The sequence below is a fragment of the Mus pahari genome, chromosome 2, assembly GCF_900095145.1.
Source record: "Mus pahari chromosome 2, PAHARI_EIJ_v1.1, whole genome shotgun sequence".
Lineage (NCBI taxonomy): Eukaryota > Metazoa > Chordata > Mammalia > Rodentia > Muridae > Mus > Mus pahari.
Genome location: NC_034591.1, coordinates 142,843,654 through 142,849,814, shown reverse-complemented (window position 1 = coordinate 142,849,814; position 6,161 = coordinate 142,843,654). Strand labels below are relative to the sequence as shown.

General features: G+C 46.0%; 1 long non-coding RNA gene across 1 annotated transcript; it reads left to right on the top strand.

Moving 5' to 3' along the window:
• The first annotated feature begins 2,814 nt into the window (after nt 1–2,814).
• LOC110315824 lies at nt 2,815–5,423 on the top strand. Its single transcript, XR_002380225.1, has 2 exons — nt 2,815–3,141; nt 5,032–5,423. It is a non-coding gene; the product is annotated as an uncharacterized LOC110315824 (long non-coding RNA).
• The last annotated feature ends 738 nt before the right edge of the window (nt 5,424–6,161 follow it).

Here is a 6,161-nt window from a genome sequence, read left to right as displayed (position 1 = left end):
GACTGTAATTTGACATTTTTCTGCTCCTATACAGTACCCTCCTCCACTTCTTCCTATAGCGTCCTACTTTTTCTGAAGTTCATTCACCAGGGTACAACTTAGCAGTTGGCAAAAGAATTTAGAATTATGTAACTACAATTATATACAAGTATGAGATGCTTTTATGGGTTCGGGATCACTTGGGAGCACCTCTGGGAGCACCTTTGGAACCACTCCAAGGTATGGTCACACCACCCCGAATCTGATGCTTGACGCTGCCCCACCATTAGAGATTCATTCTTTTGTGGAGGCTGGACAGTCTTCCAAAATGTCTTCATTACATGTCGACCCCTAAGCAACAGATGGGAGCAGCTCACAGATCAAAAGGATTGTTTCCCTGGGAGTCACTCGGGCCTGGTGGTGGTGAGACAGAGAAGAAGCCATGACAAGAGGATTTTGGAAATTGTAATAGGAATGATTACAGAGCTTAAGAGAGAGCAGGTCCCCACTCTAGGATTTTCCACAAATGGGGTCACCTACCACCCTGGAAATATAACACAGAATGTAACCCAGCTACACTGGAGAGGGGGGATAACTTAGATGCAACCTGAGCAAACCAGAAACCCAGAGGGAAAGGAGTGGCCACACGCACAGGCTACCAGAAGATGCCCAGGGCTCTATCCCCTACATACTGAGCCTGAGATTTGATGAGAACTAGGCCTCCCCTCAACCCAAAGCGTCATCCTCTGTGAATTGCCCTGTATGAGCATGACATCAGTTACTTTGCTCAATGGCAAAGTGCTTGACAAAGTCAGCATCAGGAAAGGTTTTGAGGATACAGTTCATCGTGGGCCAAAGGAGTGTGAGGTAGTGGGTCCCATTGCCTCCATACCCAGGACATGGAGTGAGGTGAATGCTAGCTAGCATTTAGTTGGCTTTCTCCTTTGTCCCAGGATCCTAGCACATAGTATGCTGATGCCCACATTTGGGGTAGGTCTTTTGTTAAGCCTCTCTAGAAACCTCCTCAGACACACGTGGAGGTGTGTCTCGTGGGTTTTTCTAAATCCAGTCAAGTTTACAAGGTAGATGAACCATTAAAGGCATTTTTGGGTGTGGCTGAAAAAGAGCGGTGTTTATGTTGAGTTTACTGTGTGTATAGAAGACAGGAGAGATGTAGATGACAAAAGCCACATGTTCTCTTTGTGTGTCTTCTGGACAGTGGTGTTTGCACTTGTTCTGAGGAGTGGGTTAGGGGCAGAGATGGGATGAAATGGGTAGTTTCTGCAGGAGACTTTCTGATCCTCAGCACACAGGTGGATGCTGGAGCCTCACTGGATCTTCTCACACTTCCACACCACGCTCAGCGGCTATGGGCATTGCCCTCCACATTCTTATGAAGGTCATTGTCAATGCAGGTGGCAGCCGGGCAATCTGAATTTACAGAAGGTGACCCAGGGGAGTTCAAGGTCATTGTGAATATGCGCGGTGTGGGTCTCCTAAAAGCCCCTGGGAAGACCTTTACAGGTACCCCATCAGAAGAGTGATTGAGGAGGTCCCTGGGGCATTGCTACTCAGTGTGATACAAGCTGTAGTATCCTAGTGACATCATAGATCTGTACCTGAGATGCTGGATGAAAAAGACCCAGGGGCCCATTGGTTCGCCTGCATGACTCCTCACAGAGCCAGATGCAGGATGTGAGTCTACAGGTCTGGCAAGGTTGGGGAAGAGGAGTGACGAACGTGGTTTCAAAGACCCCACTGCACAACCAGGAGAAGGAAGAGAAAAGGTTCCTCTTTGTCCTTGCTGTTGAGAGACCGAAAGAGGCAGAAGGGAGAGGGCAAGATTTGGAGAGTCTTTCAGTTGGAAACTTTGAATAGAATGTTTCAAGGCATTATTTTTGGACCAGGAAGAAAAGTTAACAGATACCAAGTGTAGCCTATGGTGTCTGCAAGGGTTGATGATAGATTAGTGAAGAGGGGGGAGGGGAGAAGGAGTGGGAAGAGAAGAATGAAGAGGGAGATGAGAAAAGAAATAAGCCAGGTAGCAGGCCATCTTTGCAAGCTGAGAATGGGCATGGAGGTGCGCAATTTGTCCGGACACTACCACCCTCATTCTTCCACCCTCTTGTCCATGTGCCGGATCTTTTTCTTCCTTCCTGTGACAAAGTCCACATTTTCCAGGATACATTAGCTAAATTCTGGTGTCTTTGGATGGGCATTGTATCATCTGGATTTTTCCCAACAGTTATATGTAAATATATATATATATATATATATATATATATATATATATATATATATATATATAATCAAGCAATGCCTTCCATAGCTGCAAAGATATTATGCAGTCTGAGTAACAGCCCTGAGAGCAGGAACTTACTAAGCAGATGTGACAGACAGTGCTGAGGGCAGGAATGTAGGTTGATGGGTGCCAGTTAGGTGCAGTTGCACTGTCTATAGCCATTCCCAAATTGACAGGTGCTCTGGCCTTGGGGATAGGATAGACTTTTTTTTTCCACTTGTCCCTGTGTGCCATAGTCCAACAGCAGATGCAGCTTTGCTGATCTGTCACATCCAACTGTATGCTGTGTGTCCCCATTCTCATTTATTAGGGATTACAACAAGCTTGGTTCTGGGAGATGTGCTTCATAGCAGCCCCAAACAGCAGGCTTTCCCAGCTCCCTACTCCCTATTGTAGACAGGCATGCCAGTGCTTAGAGAGGCTAGTAATGTGTTCAAGGTCAGAGTTACATACCAGAGCCCAAATTTAAGACCAAGCTAGTTTGGCTCCAAAGTCTGTGACATCAAGGGGAAACAGACCTCTCAAGGAATGTGAGGAATGTGACCTGGTTCTTTAGCTCAAGCCTCTCCTCTCAGCCTTTCTCAGCCATCTGCCTTTGACATACACAATGGAGGTTTAGACTGTCAAGAGGATCTGGAAGCAGGCAGTGACTGGGGGACATGCTGCATAGACTCCTTGCCACCCCCCCACTCCCCCCCCCCCACACACCAGGCACTCTCTGCCTTTATGATACCTCTGCTGTGTGGGCACCAGGGAGAATCCCAGCCACAGAAGACAGCTTCCTGAAAAACATCCATCCCAGGAGGAGACAGTCCTTGGCTATGGTGAGCTGCAGCTGAACTTGGATTCTGTGGATACAGGTAAGCCCAAGAAACAAAATATTGTTGCTCTATTGTGTGGCTTTCCAGTGTCCTCGCATTGATATGCCGTTTCTACCGTGGAATAACTTGAGTTATTCCAAATTGAGTTATTCCAGCTCCTAACCAGGCTGGGAGTGCTGGCTGAGGGCTTAGCAAGGGTAGTAAGCCATGTCTGTTTCGCCTGCAAGTAGGCTAGCTACAGGGACATTGCTTCCAGAAAAGGAAGTCACTGCCTGCCTCCCCTACCATCAGATGGCTGCTACTGGGAGCATCTTTGATGGGCTTCATTGTGTACACTGGGCAATACGGATGCCTAGATGAGTTTTGGTGTCAGCAATGACTGGCAGGTTTAAAAAAAAAAGCGACTTTTATTTTTATGTATCCATATACTTGAAACACGTTAATCTGTGGATTACTTTGTGATCACTCTCTCTCATCAGGAGCTGTTCTTAGGTCCAATAGCCCTTGCTACAGAGAAATCTGTCAGTTTTCCCACTGAATTCTACCCTTGACCAGCCACAGGGAAATATAACGACTGTGGGATTGGCAGTTTGGTTATTGTGACCAATGCTTCTCTTAAAAGAAAAGCCCTTTGACCTTGGGAAAGGCAAAGGCATGGCTCACTGAGAATATACACCTTGGTTAACAGGACGGTGGGTCTCCATCAGCCTCTGACCACACTGGAATTGGATTTCCTTTCTGTACTGATCCCATTCTTCTCACAGCTGTAACCAAATAACTGACAAAAGCAACTGAAGAGAAAAATTTTTATTTTGGCCCAAGTTTTGAGGGTACACAGCTCCATGGTAGTGCGACATTATAGCTGGGAAGCCTTGCATTTGCAGAACATGGGGTAGAGATCAGATAGGGGGTGGGGGTGGAGAGTGGGGCCTGTGGATAGACCTCAAGGCTTGCTGTCAGTGACCCACTTCTTCCATCTAGGCTCTACTGCCTAAGGGTCCATGACTTCCTCAAACTGCGCCACCAGCTGGCAAACAGGTGTTAAGACACCGGAGCCTATCAGTGCCCTGACAGCTGGGAGGGAGAGGGTCTCTGACCTTCACTCCTCATTTGTACTACTGGGGTTGACTTGGAGTGTAAGATGTGCTTGGTCAGTCTTTGTGGTGACTAGAACATATGATAAGAGTTGTGATTGTCATAGAAGGCACAAGGTGACAGCAGAAATAGAAGTGTAGGCCCTTATCAGGGAAATCCCTGTTCTAAAGATCTAGAAATGGGTTCTAAGGTATCAGGCAACTTTCCCAGATTCAGCCAGCACTCAGGTCTTGCTGTCAGGATGAGCTGCCTTTTCTTTTAACCTCTAGAGTAGATATTATCTTCTGAGAATCAAATGTAGGAAGGAAACACCCCTGTCTTGAAACAATGCAATGAGGAACTGTGCTGCATGCGCGCCTTATCCTGTGAACTCGCTGTGCCTCGAACCCCCTGATTGCCAATGTCTGCCATTTTTCCATGGCACACAGGCACAGTTGACTTACTGGCCTAAGCCATAAAACTCTTTTTCAAAGGCTCTGTTGACTGTCTCCTTCCTCTTACCATCTTCTACGCCTGCCCTCATATTTTGAAGCATAGACTCAAGTGAGCTTTCCTTATATGGAGAAGTAACAGATGAGTCACACCTGACAGGGCAACCCTAAATAAAGGGAGCGTTGCTCCACAGAGGCGTGGAGCACAGCTCTCCCGGAGGTAGAAAGCAGTTCTCAGTGGTGAAGTTACTATTAGGTACAAACAGTGTTAACTGCTATTGATCTAGGCACAGCCTCAGCCTAGCCTGGAAGAAAAGGGACCAGGAAGTGTCTGTCTGATTCTGGCTATCTTTTGACATAGAAAATTAATGCCAATTTTAAACAAGTTTTTATTGTTTTTCAGATCACAGAATGACTTGGAAATATCAAAACCCGTTGTCCAGCACTTGGGAACACTTGGGGCTCTGGAATGGTGGCCACTGAAGAGCACCACAGGTCTTAACGGCTCTCTGAAATCGTCTTAGCACTGAGAGGCTCAAGCTATGGACACCCCTTTCAGACAGGCTGTGATGTCCTGGATCTTCTGCCTCCAGATCCTGATCTCAGTTTTGAGCGTAGTGTATGCTTTTGCACATGACTTTAGGGCAAATAAGGGAAGGAAGGTGGAGTTTTTGTCTTTTGAGGATTCAGGCTTTACCTCTAGATATTAGTGTGGTTAAGATTTGAAAATCTATAGTAAGACAATATTACTTTGGGGAAACCATCACATGGAAATAAAGGCTCTTATTCTTATGGTGTATGTAAACAAGCATTTACTCTAAATTTCTTCAGAATGACGGGAAACAGTGAACGACTTGAAACTAAATAAGGTTTTTTTTTTTTTTTAAAGTGGGGTTCATCTATGCAAGAGCTTTACAGGTTTAAAAATTGTCTTGAGTGTATATGTGACAACCTGGAAAGGAGCTTGTTGGGAAGACAAACAAGTTTCAAATGATGCAGTTGCCATAGCAACAGTGTGCACTGCACACATGCACATAAGACCATGTGCATACATGCATACACATACACATTCACGTGTGAATGCACACAACAGGCACACATGCACACAATATGTACATATGCAAACAATATGCATACATGCACACATGTGCCCCCACACATTGCATATTGCATAGATTTTCAGGAATGAAATTGTACACAGGAAAATGTCAATGGTGACACACAGAGAGAGATGAGCGTGGTGTGTGTGTGTGTGTGTGTGTGTGTGTGTACATGCATGTGTGCATGTGAAGGCCAGAGGACAGCCTCAGGGTTTTCTCAGGAGTTGTCACCTTGATTTTTGGGGGATGTGTCTCTCACTTCTCTGCTGCTTGCCAAGTAGGCTAGGATGGCTGACAAGTAAGTCCAAATGGTCTTTTGGGCCTTTACCTCTGCAGTGTGGGGTTATAAGCAAATAACTCTCTCTCTCTCCCTCTCTCTCCATGAAGTCTAAGGATCAGGTTCAGCTTTTCATGCTTGCGAGGGAAGCACTTC